The sequence below is a fragment of the Zonotrichia albicollis genome, chromosome 12, assembly GCF_047830755.1.
Source record: "Zonotrichia albicollis isolate bZonAlb1 chromosome 12, bZonAlb1.hap1, whole genome shotgun sequence".
Lineage (NCBI taxonomy): Eukaryota > Metazoa > Chordata > Aves > Passeriformes > Passerellidae > Zonotrichia > Zonotrichia albicollis.
This window is the reverse complement of record NC_133830.1, coordinates 17,832,646-17,849,343: the sequence shown is the minus strand read 5'-3', so window position 1 is coordinate 17,849,343 and position 16,698 is coordinate 17,832,646.

Here is a 16,698-nt window from a genome sequence, read left to right as displayed (position 1 = left end):
TGCCCTTCCGTTGTCAATCTGAGACCTGTATTTTGTTACCTGTATTTTATCTTCCATCCCCTCCTTTGGACAGGACTGGGTGAGAATATTCCAAATAGGAGATTTCTGCTGCTTATCCCCTGGAAAAAGTGGCACAAATTGGGGTTTCCTTGAGTTAATTCATCCATTCCCACTGTGCTTTAGGGACTCACCCTTCTGCTAATGGGTAATGGTACATTGAGTTTCTTAAACATGAATTTTATACACAACAGCACCTGGAGAGAACCTCCAATCCTGGGTTATCCACAGCTTCCAAGAGTTAGCTGTCACCCATCCCAGTGAACTGAAATCTATAAAATAGAAAATAAATGACAGCACTGAATGAGAAGACACTTTTGAAAGGTTTTAGTGGGACTTACAAGCGAGAAATAAAAGAATAATAAAAATAAAATAAATAAAGATAAATTTAAAATAAATAAAAGAAATACCAAAGAGACCTGAGCAGAACTCGGTGCATAACACCACAACTGCCTGTAGACAATCATTTTTCCAGATTAAAGCTGAATTTGCAGTCCTCATGCAGATACAGATGTTATCAGCATGCCCAGCTCAGGTACTGGGAGCTGCCCCAGCCTGGAAAAGGAATGAACTGTGAGGGGAGTTTGTGCTCAGCTTTCTGGATATATTTTCAACTCTATTAAAATATTTTAAAATTTTTAATAATTATATCTATTATACAAATATTATATGTATATATAATATTAATATTATATATTTATATATAAGTATTTTAACATTTTTAATAGTTAAAATTACTAAGGTACTCAGTGAACAATGTCAGAATTTAATTCAGGTTACAGAAGCTCTCTGCAAGCTCATAGAATCTTTTATTTTATCCCTGACACTCTTTGTAAAGCAAGGTAAGGGGTTGCTTTGTGCCCTGGATGCCCCAGGTCAGTATGGGAAGATTGCTTGGAATTAAATTTCAAGGAATTGAATGACTCTCACACCTCTGGTAGGAAGAAGCATCTCCCCCCAGCCTTGCCCTTTGTTTCTACAAGCAGCCCACTGAGCCAGGCTTTGGGATAATCCTGGAATTTCACAAAACCAACTTGCCTTTGGGTTGAGTCTATAGCACAGTAATTAAAAAATGCAATTCCAGCTTGTAGATGATCATTCCATGCTATGAGGTGTCATGCTCAGCAGTGAAAAATAGGACCAAGAAGGAGGGAGGATGATAATTGGAGTGATGGCATTTTTATTCCCAAATATCCCATGGGATGAAGTGCTGCCCTCCTGGAAATGGGTGAACATCCAGCTGCTGATGGGAAATAGGGAATTCATTCTTTGTTTGGCTTTGCTTTACACTTTAAACTGCCTGATCTCAGCCCCTGGGCTTTCTCCTCCCATGAGTTTTCCCACTTTTCCCTCTCTGATTCTCTACCCTGCCAACACAGGCACCTGTGCAATATTCAGGTTCAGTGAGGGGTGGCAGCAATACTGCACACTCTGCCAAGTGTTGCTGTAAAATACATTAAAATCCAAAGCAAGTTACCATTAGAAACAGAATGATGGGTGTGAATGAGGGAGTGGTTTGGTTCTGTGGCAGACCTGAAATAGGAAAAAAGCTCCAAAATCAACCCAGAATGAAGATAATTCATTTTTCTCCCCTGTGCAAAATAATAAGAATTATATATAAGCCCCTAAAATTTCAACTCAATCAGTCTTTACAATGAACTAGAGAGCAACAGCAATATATTGCTTCAAAATTTCAAAAGAGCTCCCATATTTTCAGAACATTTCCTTTATTGAAGTCTTTTTGGCTGAAGTTGCATGTCAGTAAAGCAAAGTAATTGCCTGGAAAATATTGATCAGCTCTTGTCAAACACCCCTGTGCTATTGAGGATTTCCATTTCAGCACTGTCAGCGTTCAGGCACTGGATTTAACTGTGTGTGTTGAGTTCTCCAGAGCAGCCCCAGTGCAGCCCCACAGACACTGAGCCCTGCAAGGGTTCTGCCACATAAATTACATGTGACAACTCAAACCAACTCAGCAAACAACCCTGTCCTGAGCTGGCTGCTGGCACATTGCTAATTAACAATTAATTGCCTTCCACAAGACTCCTGCAGAGCACATGATGTGATACTGCAGATGTTTCAGCCAACTTGTGCTTCTCTGCAGTGTTGAAAAGTGCCCAAAGATTTCTTTTACTCTTTTTGCAATGGTATTTTTAATCAAATACATGTATTCCTTTTGTTATTTAAAATGTGTTTTGGAGTATTTTAATGCTGAAATTCCTCTCAATAAAATATTTTCTTTACAGCTGTGAATCATCAGTTGTTGGTTGACACCTGTAGGTTCATAAATTGAGTCAAAATAGAACTTAGCTGGCAAACCAGGAAAATTAACCATTGTGAAACCCCACCTAATTATGCCCAGCAAAAGCAACAACTGTGCTTCGAGAGCCAAAAGAGAAAATACTCTCAAATTTTATTACATCCACTTACTAAAAATGCATGGACTTCTTTTTATTTCCCAGCTAAAAGAAGAATATTTTATTTAGGCTAACCCACTGGGAAGACAAATGGAGAAGACACAAAGATTATCCAGAATTTCATCTCTGCTGGACAATAATTCTTCCCAGTGGCTTGTTAAAGGTGAACAAAGAAACTCAGTGAGAGAAGAACCCTCCAGTAAGGGGGCAAAAATCCCATTTAGGTGCACAAAGAGCAGCAGGGAGATGCTGACTTGGCTGGCACAGATTGCAGGAGCCTGACAAAGGCTGTGGTGGGAGGGCAGCAGGAGATGTGGGAATTGCTGCTGCACTGCTCTGGAAATGGATGAACAATTCAGGCACAGAGGATAGAACAGGCAGATGGCTGTCAGCGGGAAAAGCCTTCCTGGAAATTGTCAGATTTAGGTCCTTTTTTAGGTTCTTCTTCTTCTCCAGAGGGCGCTGGGCCTGCCCAGGCTCCCCAGGGAATGGTGACATTCCCAAGGCTGCCACATCCCAAGGAGAGTTTGGACAACATTGCCAGGGATGCCCAGGTGGGATGTGTTGGGATGTCTGGACTGGATAATCCTTGTGGGCCCCTTTCAACTTGGGATATTCTACAATTACTTTTAAATTTCAGGATATTTCTGACCATTCCTACTCCTTCTCATCTCAGTTCCTTTCCTACTCACAGGAAAACTGAAACAGATCCTCCAGGGTTTGACTATGTTGTAAAGAAAAGCTTAAAATGCATTTGTCTCCAATTCTTTTCCAAGTGTCTGGCACTGAGGAGAATCATCACCCTACCAGAAACACAGAGCCTGATCCATGGAAAACTCAATTCAGGAGAGGAGAAGGAATTTTGCTGGAAATCATTTCATGCATAAATTCTGCCTGGTTTTGACTCCCTCAATACCCTGATATTTCTAGAGTGAATTATAGGTAATAAATCAGGAGACATCCCCTATTACCTGAGACGTGGAGCTCTGGCTTCACAACAGCAAGAAAAAGAAGTTGGACTTGTTTCTTTTTGCAGTTTGTAATAAGGAAAGCAACAGTAGAAATGATCAGTTGAGATTCTGTGTTCCCACCACATTTTAATTTAGGCACAATATCTGGAATTCCCAGAATCTGGCACAATGGAATTCCCAAAGCAGCACTTATTTCTTAAACTCTTTCTCTAAAATTTACTTGCAATTTTTTTCATAGGAAAAAAATCCCTATGCTGAGGAAAGCTAGGCATCAATCTTTTTAAAAAAAACCCAATTTTTTAGATGTTTAACTTTCTCTGAATATTGTTCTAGTCATCATTTCCTCATGATTAGAGGTGTGTAGTTAACTAAAACAGGAAGAACACAAAGATCTCCTTATTCAATGTCACTTTTATTTTTCCCACTGGGAAAGGAAGACTTTACTGGTGGAGTCAAGGCAAATAAGGCTCCTATAAAATGTCAGAGCATGAGTGACAGTGACACATCCCAAAATATCACATCTTTACCAGCTCTGGTATCACAACCATACAATTTTTGGGAGCATCGTTTTGTGCTTTGCAGTCAACTTCTCCACCTGCTCCTGAAATTAAATATTATTTAAGAGTAGAAAAACCTCACCCAGAAGAGGAAAATTTCCTCCATAATCACAACCTTTTAACTTCTTACAGGCTACAGGTCATGCTGCAAATAAGCACAATAAAATTTTCCACCAGTGCATCATTTACAAAAATTTTAGCATATTCAGCCTGAAGTTAATTTCTAAAGATACTTTGCAAATTCAAGTTTTCAGGAGCTAAATTACTGAGGTGGCCTTTTTTGCTGAAAAGGGGCAGAATATGGCACTTGGTTCATTGTTTGCAGTTCAAAAGGGGTTTGTGCCCCTTGCACATTGATTGTTTTGATGATTAAATAGCTGAGACTGAGGAGATATGGCTTTATACCTGTAACTGCTTTTATCTTTTCAGCAAGTGTGTTTCCTCAGTTCATTACTGACTTTCCACACAGAATAAAAAGCTGTAATCCACATAGCAATAGAAATAAAGGTTTTAAACCAGGCAAGGTTCCCTTCTGAGGTTTGTTTTTAAACCAAGCAGGGAGGGTGTGGAGCAGCCAGCTCTTAGTGCAATTAATTTCAGGTCCTTGTTAACAATGATAAGAAAGTATTACATTTCAGATGATAAGAAAGCATTACATTGCAGCTGCTTGTGTTACATGGATTTTTTGATTCCAACTTGATTCCTATTTTAAGTCTCTGTAAGCTTATTAAGAGTTTCCCAGTTCAGCCCTGGGTTTTACAAGAGCCTTGAGCAAGGAGCAAAGTGTCTCTGCTTGGACACAGGGATGGTTCAGCTGCTTCCAATGAAGGCAGAACTTACAGGTGAAAGAGCTGAGTTTGTACAGAGACAGCAGCTGCTCTGGAAACTTTCTCCTGTGCTGTTGTACACTCAGAAATAACAATTTGTGTTCATTTGCTGCATGGCCAATAAGTCTGCAAGAGCCCACACTTGTTAAATGTGGGTTTAACAAGACAAATCGTTATCTACCAAACATTTCCATACTCTGCAATGTTTCTGCACCCTGGGGTTTGTGCATTGGCTTTTTGGCAGGGCTGTGGCTGTGTCACAGCACACTGACCCATGGAAGGCACCACCATCCATCCGCAGGGGGACACAGACTGAATTTGGTGTTGATTCATGAGGGGCAATCATGGAACCATGGAATATCCTGAGCTGGAGGGGACCCTCAGGGATGGATCAGGGAGCATTCTGAGTTCAAGGGACCCTCAGGGATCAGAGAACATCCTGAGCTCAGGGGACCCTCAGGGATCCGAGAACATCCTGAGCTGGAGGGACCCTCAGAGATGGATCAGGGAGCATCCTGAGTTCAAGGGACCCTCAGGGATCAGAGAACATCCTGAGCTCAGGGGACCCTCAGGGATCCGAGAACATCCTGAGCTGGAGGGACCCTCAGGGATGGATCAGAGAACATCCTGAGGTGGAGGGACCCTCAGGGATGGATCAGAGAACATCCTGAGCTGGAGGGACCCTCAGGGGTCAGAGAACATCCTGAGCTCAGGGGACCCTCAGGGATCAGAGAACATCCTGAGCTCAGGGGACCCTCAGGGGTCAGAGAACATCCTGAGCTGGAGGGACCCTCAGGGATCAGAGAACATCCTGAGCTGGAGGGGACCCTCAGGGATCAGAGAACATCCTGAGCTGGAGGGACCCTCAGGGATGGATCAGGGAGCATCCTGAGCTCAGGGGACCCTCAGGGATCAGAGAACATCCTGAGCTGGAGGGGACCCTCAGGGATGGATCAGGGAGCATCCTGAGCCCAAGGGACCCTCAGGGATCAGAGAACATCCAGAGCCCAAGGGACCCTCAGGGATCAGAGAACATCCTGAGCTCAGGGGACCCTCAGGGATCAGAGAACATCCTGAGCTGGAGGGACCCTCAGGGATCAGAGAACATCCTGAGCCCAAGGGACCATCAGAGATCAGAAAACATCCTGAGCTGGAGGGACTCTCAGGGATCAGAGAACATCCTGAGCTGGAGGGACCCTCAGAGATCAGAGAACATCCTGAGCTGGAAGGACCCTCAGGGATCAGAGAACATCCTGAGCTCAGGGGACCCTCAGGGATCAGAGAACATCCTGAGCTGGAGGGGACCCTCAGGGATCAGAGAAGATCCTGAGCTGGAGGGACCCTCAGGGATCAGAGAACATCCTGAGCCCAAGGGACCCTCAGGGATCAGAGAACATCCTGAGCTGGAGGGACCATCAGGGATCAGAGAACATCCTGAGCTGGAGGGACCCTCAGGGATCAGAGAACATCCTGAGCTCAGGGGACCCTCAGGGGTCAGAGAACATCCTGAGCTGGAGGGACCCTCAGGGATCAGAGAACATCCTGAGCTGGAGGGACCCTCAGGGGTCAGAGAACATCCTGAGCTGGAGGGACCCTCAGGGATCAGAGAACATCCTGAGCCCAAGGGACCATCAGAGGTCAGAGAACATCCTGAGCTGGAGGGACCCTCAGGGATGGATCAGGGAGCATTCTTAGCTGGAGGGGACCCTCAGGGACCACTGGGTCCCATCCCTGCACAGACCCCCCAACAATCCCACCCTGGGCATCCCTGGCAGCACTTTCCAAACTCTCCTGGAGCTCTGGCAGCCTTGGGAATGTCACCACTCCCTGGGCAGTGCCCAGCACTTTCCTTTCCCTGATCTCCACCCTAAACCTGCCCTGGCACAGCTCCAACCCCTAAAACTCCCTGTTCACACTTTATACCCTTGTGCATACAGAATTTTCTAAGCACAGGCTCGCTCCGTGATTTCTTGAACTGTTTCAGTGCCTCTTTGCTAACAGCATCCTGAAGTCCCGAGTCCCCTTTTCTATTTGCAAATCAGAATCCTGGCCAGACACAGAAAACAACCCATCTATGAGTCCATTTGATTAAAACAAAATTTGGCTGCTGCCTAATGGCTTGCTCAGGAAGCATTTGGGTTGCATTAAAATGAAGAGGCCAAAGCAAGTTCCTGAGCTGCATTCCAAATCCAATGTTAAAGGTCAAAACACCAGAGTGAATGGCACCTAATCTGTGCAACAGCTTTCAGGAACTCTTTTTGCCACCTTCAACATTTACCACTCTATTCTTAGCTGAAGCAGATGCAAATTATGGTCTCCTATTAAAACAAATGAGATATTCAAGAAAACTTCTTTGAGGAAACTAGAATAGTTAAATGCAATAAACTTAAGACACAATTGAGTTCTATTAAAAAATCTTATTTTCCCATAAGTAATTTAATCTTAATGAAGATTGTTGTTTTACAAGATATTATTCTAACATAGATGTTGTTATAACCCTTTGTCAGGTGCACTAAAATCTCTGAAAATCTGCCCAAATTACCATTTCAGCTCTACAAACATCATCCTATTCCAATTCTAGGCTGAAAATAAATTCTCACTCCACATCTACAACTATGAAGAACCTAAAATAATTCAGAGTGCTAAACATACATTGCAAAATTTGGAAAAAAAAAGAATATTTATTATGTTCCAATTCCTAATTTAGATTTTTTAGAAGAAGTAAATGCATCTTTCGCCTATGTTTGTTTTTTAGGGTTACATTTTTTTTAACAGTGTATGTTAGTTTTATAGGGTTACATTATAGTGTTTGTGTTATAGGGTTACATTTTAGTGTATGTTGCTTGCAGCTGGTTTCTTCACATCTTCCTCTTATGTTTGCAGGCTTTAAGATTATTTAAAAATGCCTTTTCCCAAATGATTCCTCATCAGTTTTTCCTGTGATATCAGGTCTGTAAACCCTTTACAGCAGGGCCTTACCCCAATGGAAGGACTTCCACACAATTACAGCAAATTAATGTTCTTGTTTTATTTAAGGATCTGGGGATGGACTGTTTAAAAAGCAGCTCCTGGTAAAATTCCCTTTCAATAACAACAATGGGCTTTGCTTTCTCATAATCCCTAAATTATGGAAAAATGAGTCCCTGCAAACTCCAGCCCAGTCCTGAATAGGACACTGGAAACTAAACAGCAAAAGTAGGATATTTTAAAATATTCCTAAAACTTTGCAGAGTACTTCCATCCCTGTTATAGAAGTCAATCCTTACTTTCCTGGGATTTTCTACAGCAAGACGTCAAAACCCTTCCACACCTAAAACTCTCCTGACAAATAAAGGAACATTTTTCTTCTGCTTTGAATTAATTTTTCTCAAAGCTGTTGTGTTTTTTCCAAAGTAATAACTTCCATGATTTCTCAGTTCACTGTTTTGAACTAAATAGTTTGAATGGCATAGTCCGGCTGGACTGCCCTGTCAGCGTTTTATCTTTATTTCTCTTAATGCTTGATAATGCCTCCCTAAAACAAATTTTATTATTGGTTTGCAAGGCAGAATTACCTAAATGTAATCAGATACAGCTTTTCCATTAACTGAAATATGTCCCTGGGCCATAAAGAGCTCTCTGTGGTTTTATAACATTATTTTAATTTATTATTTAACATATTTAATGTAAATTATTGTATTATTTAATGCATTGTTTAATATTTTAATATATTAATTAATGTTATTTAACATATTACTTAACATGATAATTACTTTGCTTATAAATATAATCCATAAGTATTTTATAGGCCATTTTAACTCTAGCATTATAATTTTGACATTATTGTTCAAGTTGCATTTTGCATTTAATGACTTCACTCTAGATGACCTTAAAATATAATCACAAATAAAAAATATATTAACTTTTATTAATAATGAAATACATTAATTAAAATATATTATCCTACGTTAAAACATCCTGTATTAAAACATCCTACACTTAGGCATGATTAATGACCTAAAATTTTCTGCCCATGGCAGGGGGAAAGGACAAGGTAATTTCTAAGGTTCTTTCCAAGCCAAACCATTCTGGAATTCTCTGAAAATGGACCTCCCATTCTCACTGTCCTTTTTATTAGTATTGATTGATTTTCTAAATTGTTTTCCAAATCAGGCTGTGTTTGCTCCACCTCGGGATGAAACAGGTGACTATTTATATAGAATATTTCTAATTTTCTATATTGTCCCATGCTGCTTCTACGGGTGTTTCTAAAGATTGCAAAAAATGCCATAAACAGCAAAAATTCCTTGCTAAGGAATGGACTTCCTCCATTAATTTCTGTCATTAACTTGGGAGCACCGTGCCTAATTGCTGCAAGGAGGGATCCACAGAGCTGAACAAAATCTTGGCGCCTCAAAAAGCAGCAGAGCCAGGCTTGCCTGTTTTCCTGAGCAGCTCTGAACTCTGCCCAGATGTGCTGTGATCCAATAAACTCCTGAGGGATCCCTGCAGACAGAACATTCTGTCACCAGTTCTCACAGCACTGCTTGGATTCTGGCAGATAAACCGATTTAAAAACCTCACCTGGACAGAAATAGGTGATGGAAATGGAGATACAGAATTCTTCATTCATCAGGGATGATGTGCAGCAGTAGGTTTGTGAGAGAGGCAGCAGCAAGGAGGAGAGAGAATTCCCTGAGAAATTTTTTATCTGGGTGAATCATGAGAGCCTCAACATTACATCAAGAAGGAGAAAAAATCCCCCAAGAATTTTTTATCTGGGTGAACAATGTGAGCCCCAATACTACATCAAGGAGGAGAGAGAATTCCCCATAGGAATTTTTTATCTGATGAACCATGAGAACCCCAACATTACATCAAGGAGGAGAGAAAAAATTCCTGTGGGATTTTTATCTGGGCCAACTATGAGTGCCCCAACATTACATCAAGGAGGAGAGAAAAAATCCCCCAGGAAATTTTTTTATCTGGGTGAACTATGAGTGCCCCAAAATTACATCAAGGAGGAGAGAGAATTCCCCATAGGAATTTTTTATCTGGTGAACCATGAGAACCCCAACATTACATCAAGGAGGAGAGAAAAAATTCCTGTGGGATTTTTATCTGGGCGATCTATGAGTGCCCCAATATTACATCAAGGAGGAGAGAGAATTCCTGTAGGAATTTTTTATCTGGGTGAATCATGAGAGCCCCAACATTACATCAAGAAGGAGAAAAAATCCCCCAAGAATTTTTTATCTGGGTGAGCAATGAGTGCCCCAACATTACATCAAGGAGGAGAGAGAATTCCTGTAGGAATTTTTTATCTGGTGAACCATGAGAGCCCCAACATTACATCAAGGAGGAGAAAAAAATCCCACTGAAATTTTTTATCTGGGTGAACTATGAGTGCCCCAATATTACATCAAGGAGGAGAAAAAAATCCCACTGAAATTTTTTATCTGGGTGAACTATGAGTGCCCCAAAATTACATCAAGGAGGAGAGAGAAATCTCCTGCTTGATTCCTCCCTGATTTTTTATCTGTGTGAACCATGAGTGCCCCAGTGTTACATCCCTGTTTTATTAAACTTGGTTCAATCTCCCACTGACTCTAAGAACAGCTTAGAAATTTTTTTTGTATGACTGCTCCCCCAAAGGGTTGAGATCTGTGATTTATAGCTGAATCTCCATGGCATGAGCTCTTTTTGAAAGAAAACCTGCTGTTGTCACCTTGTCCTGTGTTGGCAGAACAGAAAGGTACTGGGGTTTTTGAAGTGTGCGATCTGCAGCAGTGAATTTGAGCTCTCAGCCATAAAAGCTGCTCCTGCCTCTCTGAAACCTGCTTGCTGCAGCTCTGACAGGTATCCCAGACTGCTGGAAATGCACAAATTCCCCTGAACTCGCAGCTATTGAAGGAGAGACCTCTCCAAGGAGCAGCTTTCCTCCAGCCCCTCCCACCCTCGAGTGGGCTCTCTGTTATTACAAAATGGGTTTCTCAGCAGGAGCTGCTCGACAACAAAATGAGCCCTTGGCTCAGCCACCCGATGTTGTCAGAGCTGAATTTCTGCCTGGAACAGGACTTGATCCTTCAAATCAGTTCATTAACTGTTTGACCTTTTCTACTTCCTAGCAAGATAAAAGTGTCAATGCAAAGCCAAAGCACAGCCCTGGACCACCTAGGATGCTGTGCCATGGTTTATAAGCAGGGAGGTGGGTGAGAGCAGAGCCGGGGCTGCCCAGAGAGGGCAGGGCTCCAGTGAAACTGCTAAAAGTCATTAACATTCTCCAGGACTGTGCTGGGAGCCTCAGTGCCTCGGAAATGGCCTGGCTGCTGAGGCAGGGCACAGGCAGTCCCTGTGCCCAAACATCCCCCAGCTGCCTCTGTGCTCATCACTTCCACAGGTGAACAAAATGACTGGGAAACAGCAAGAATCCTGCTCGTGCTCCAATCATGCACATTTGGTTGCTGTTGTTAATCTCAGCAAGAGGTTATTGTGTTTGAGTTCCCTCCAGATGAAGGGAGGAATGATGAATCTGACTCCATGTTCTCAGAAGGCTAATCTATTATTTTATGATAATATGTTATATTAAAGAATACTATACTAAACTAAGGAATACAGTAAGGATACTTACAGACTGCTAAAAAGTAGTGAAAATAATAATGCTAAAAATAATAATGAAAACTCCTGACTCTCTCCAGAGTCCTGACACAGCTTGGCCCTGATTGGCCAAAGAGTGAAAACAACTCCCAGCAGAATCCAATGGAACAATCACCTGTGGGTAAACAATCTCCAAACACATTCCACAGAGCACAGCACAGGAGAAGCAAATGAGATAAGAATTGTTTTCCTTTTTCTCTGAGGCTTCTCAGCTTCCCAGGAGAAAAATCCTGGGTGAAGGGATTTTTCAGAGAATGTGAATGCTACAACAGGGTAAACTGAGCAACTGTAAATCTGGTGAGTTCATTAACTACAGTGCAATAATGTCAATAATTATGTTCATAACAACTTCATTCAGAGCATTTTCACATCCAACGACATCACTTACATATGAACAAAAAAGTGAAAAAATTATTTTTGCCCTGACTGCTTTCTTGGATTATTATGGGAGCAACCAAATGACTGTGTGGCCTTGCTCTGTACAAATCCCATCTTTCCTCTGCCTGCTCATTAGCAATATTCCTTAAAATATCAGCAACTGCAGCCTCAGGCCTCCAAGGCCTAACCCATGCTTAGCTTCAAGCATTTAAGAATTCCAAATAGTAACATCTCTTAACAACCAAAATGCAAAATTCTGTTTTTGCACGATGATTACGCACAGACCAGTTCTGACCACCCACAGACAACAGATCCTCCTTTAGCCTCTGGAGCCACTCTGCTAAAACAAACAGAAAATGAGCTTTTACTGGTGGCAAACTGTGTCATTTTGATCTCATTTCAAGTTGAGGAAGAGATTATTTTCATCCTGTGCAAAGTCTGAATGATTAAACATTTACAGTTCCAGAAAGACTTCAGAATAACTTCTTCCAGCAGAACCAAAACAAAACCAGGTTTTGGATGAGTGTCAGTTCAATGACAATTGAAAGGGTCCTGGAGTTGAAAATGACAATTGAAAGCATCCTGGAGTTAAAAATACTTTGGATACAAATATTAAGGTTGTAATAGATGCTGATCTACCAGACTCTTGCAGCTAAAGTCATTGATCTGGCAAATTTGTGCTGTGCAAATACCATTGAGAAAAAAAGGAAACTTGTTTTTAAATCCACAATGCTATTGATTTCAAATGCTATTATACAGAGAGGAGTTAGGAACTGGGGTCTGGACTTTACCTTGTAAAATGAATTTGTGAAAAGGCCATGTGGGTAAAGCTGGAGTCTCCTGAAGCGCTTTCATCTCTAATGCCAGGGGAATTCTGCAGCACAGAACACCAACTGTGGAGTGGTACAATACCAATACAATAAAATATGAATACAATAAAATATGAATACAATATCAATACAATATCAATACAATAGAATATCAATACAATAGAATATCAATACAATAGAATATCAATACAATAGAATATCAATACAATAGAATATCAATACAATAAAATATCAATACAATATCAGCCAACAAAATCATGAGATCCTGCCTGTGCTTACAAATAATTAGAGAGAGCCTAACTCCACTCCTGGATTTGGTATATAAAAATTGAAAAACCAACTTTAAACTAACTTCAAAGGAAGAACAGCCAGGAATTTGGCAGCACTGCCAGAGCTGTGAGTCTTGGTGGCATGCCTGGGTTTCATTGCAAAGGGAGGGGTCAGAGCAGGTGATCAAATCTGTTCCCCTGGATTAATTCAGTGATTTAAATCAGGTGTGATGGCCTGACCCCAGCTGGCAGATCTATATTGCTGTATTACTCTGATAAACTCCATTTGCATGCTAAAGAAATCATCTTTTTCTTCACAAACTCCTCTACTCTCAGAAAATGTATTTTTATTAACAGATTTGAACTGACTTCATGATATTGTGGTTTATGGGTAAAAAAATACAGCCATTCTGCCTCTAGAAGGCTGAAATATATTTTTTCCATCAGAAGAGGAAACAGGCAGAACAAAGTTACTTCTCAAGCAGAAAATTACAAAATAAAAAATGCCAAGCAAAGCCAAACTCCAAACATGATATGTATATCAAGCATTGCTCATAAATACCACCTGATGGAAGGATAAGGATTCATATTCATAATTTTGTCTGTTTATCTTTCAGCAGAAACATCTTGTTTTCATTTGCTCTGGAAAACAAAAAGGTTGGACTAAAAATATGTTAATTCTTATATAGAATTAATATAAGAATAAAATAAATTAGAATAAAAGCAGTCATAGCCAAGGCAAGTGAGTTCTGTTATTGCCCCACACACCACACTGAGCAGTCAGTGCTTTGGAGCCCCTTTTTCTTTGAAAAAGGATATTTCTGTTCTGTCATGCCCAGTAAAGGGGCAAACCCAGCAGTAACTCTCAATAAAAATAAAAAAAATATTGACAATTACAACGTGACAGAATCAGTTAGCTCGATCCTTCAGAAAATGGCAGCTTTGCCTGGCCAATTCAAGGAGAAAAAAAGGATTTTGTTTGCTCTAATCTTTGGAACATGTTCAGTGCTAATCCTGCCATGCTGAGCAGGACTTGGGGGATGTTTTCTCTCTAAATCCACACATTTGCTGTTATAATCTCAGCCCTTTTATTGTATATTTTAGTAGCTTGCTGGGGGTTACAAGTAATTATTCCCTGGCCCAAACTCTATCAAGCTCAATTCTCCATAGGACAATAAGGGGCTATTTTTGGTCAATAAAAATAATTTTATCTGTTTATAATTTCATTGCATGGCCCCGTTTATCTCCTTACTTCCCAGTCAAGATGATTTGTGACCGTTGCAATTGGTTTAATTCTTTTGGTAATAGTCATCTGAGTTATCAAAACTTATTTTTCTGCAGCACAACCATTTGAAATCCACAGGAATCTAAGAATACATGCAGATTTTTAATATGGAATATATTTTTAACATATATACTAAAAAATAACAATATGTGGATAAAATAGCCTAAAGAAGAAATGGAATTTGCTATTTTTTGCCTTTTCTAAACATGATTGAATGCAGCAATTGTTCAGTGAGGATTCACTGGATTTTGTGGCTTCTAGAACACAGATTTTCTACACATTTGGTGGAAAAATTACAGCAAAATAAACTGCTTAGAAAAGTTTAGCTGAGGTCTGTGAAAGGCAGTTAATTTTCTGGTTTGGCTGATGAATACCTCATGAAAGATAAAGACCCTGAGTTTTCTATAACAGATTTCAGTCTAGATCTGCACACAAATTGCAGGAGAGATTTTTAATAATTCATCTGTAATTTCACATCCCTGCAGAAATATTTCTAAATGCTGTTGCTGTCCACAAAGAAAAATGTTATCACCACCCTCATAATGTTCTTTGCAGGTTATAATTTTCCTTGCAGCCAATAAATAAAGGCTGTAATAAGCAGTAGGTGATGGGAAGGCAAAGAGAGTTTTATTTGCATTTATTTGTAGCATATTTAGACAGTGGTTAGAGCAAGTTAGGAAAGGATAACTTGGTAAGGCAGCACTATATCACAGATAAACATTTTGAAGGAGAAAGCATGTGGGAAATTGTGTTTAATTTAAAAAAAACCCCATCTAATGTGGTGGCACTGCTGAGCTTTAAGGAGTTAAAACACTCCACTATTGATTGCTTTGGAAATCCATCACATTCCACTGCAGTAGCAGCAGAAAATCTGTGGGTGGAGGTGCAATATCAACTGTGATAAAAGAGAATAGCCACCACAAAAATCACAGGAGATTATAAACCAAAGCCTGGCCAAAGGTTTGCACAATGGAGGAGCCTCATTTCACGTCTCTGGAGCATCTATAGATTGCTCTAAAATATTCAGCACGTTCAGATTTCACCTGCAGCTTTTGCTGTGAATCTCAAATAATCCTGACTTCAATCTGGGCTGGAGCAAGCAGCTTTCATGTTCTGGATTTTAATTGCCTCTAAAAAAAATGAAAATTTGTTTTACTTTCCTGACTAGAAAGAGCTTCTTCCCTCTCTGTTTTTTCTCTGAAGCTGCTGGTGCTCATTTAGGAGACCACTGTTATTGTAACAACATACAATGTTTTTTAGATTTCATTAACAGGATTTTAGTCTGGATGTGAGCATTCTGTTTAATTATTTTCTAAGTTGTTCTCCTTGTGCCTTGTGGGAAATACTTTGCGGTAATAGATAGTGTGCTGATCAAGGTTCTCAGAATTTATCTGACATTTCTTTTCCAGTTTTCTCCTGCAAAAATATTTAGAAATTAGCTATCCCACTACACAGATATATTCATATTTTCCTTGTGGTTCAGTTGTGTCTTTGAGCACTAGCACTCCAAACCAAAAAGATTCTTCAAAAGTATAAGTAAAGGGTAAAGATCATTGTGGAACTAGAAATCAACACTTTTTAAATATAGACTCTGAAACCAAACGCTACATTTCATATTAATCTTCTCTGGAAGATCAAAGCAGCGTGAAGCCATTTGAAAAACAATTTAGGTGGACAGGGGAAAATTGGAAAGGAGAAAATTCACAACCAAAGTTACCCACATTGTGGAAAAACCCACACCTGGTGGCCATATGGGAAAGATACATGTATCTAGCACAAAAAGAGATCTCTTCCAATATTCCTTGTGTAATAATCTAAAAATTAGCTCTCAAAAATTTCCATGTTTTGAATGTGGAAAACATGAAAATCAAGAGCTGCAGCCTTACAAAATTTTTAAAAATTAGGACTCATCAGGGAAACACAGAAGTTTGTGAGAGGGCACATTCACTATGAGAAGTGAATGATTGCTTAGCCTTGGTACACATGACCAGACTGTAGAAACATTCAATCCCAGAAAAATCAATTAAGCTTTGTTATTTCTCCATAATTAAAAATAAAAGTGTGTGGAAACTTGTATTACCACACTGAATCCAAAGAGAGTGTCTGGAAAACACAGAAAAAATTACTCAATGTTAAAAAACAAAAGGTTAGCATTGTTCATAACTTCCAGAATTTTTTTTTTCCAGTCTAGCCAACAGTTTGTTTTACAGCCATGAGACACATGAAGTAATCTATATTACATACACTCATTTTTACTTTAAAAATAATTGAGTCATGGAGTTCAAAAATATCTGTTACAAACAGAAATACCTTGAAGGAAAGGGTCGAAAGTTAAAAAAATTATTCCTTGTCCAGAAGTTAGAGCCATATTCATCTTTATATTTTTTTTCTTCTCCATATCATTCTCCTTTCTCAAAAGGAGAAACGGAGCAGTGCAGTCTGCTACTGTGTTCTTGAGTCTTGGAAAAGGA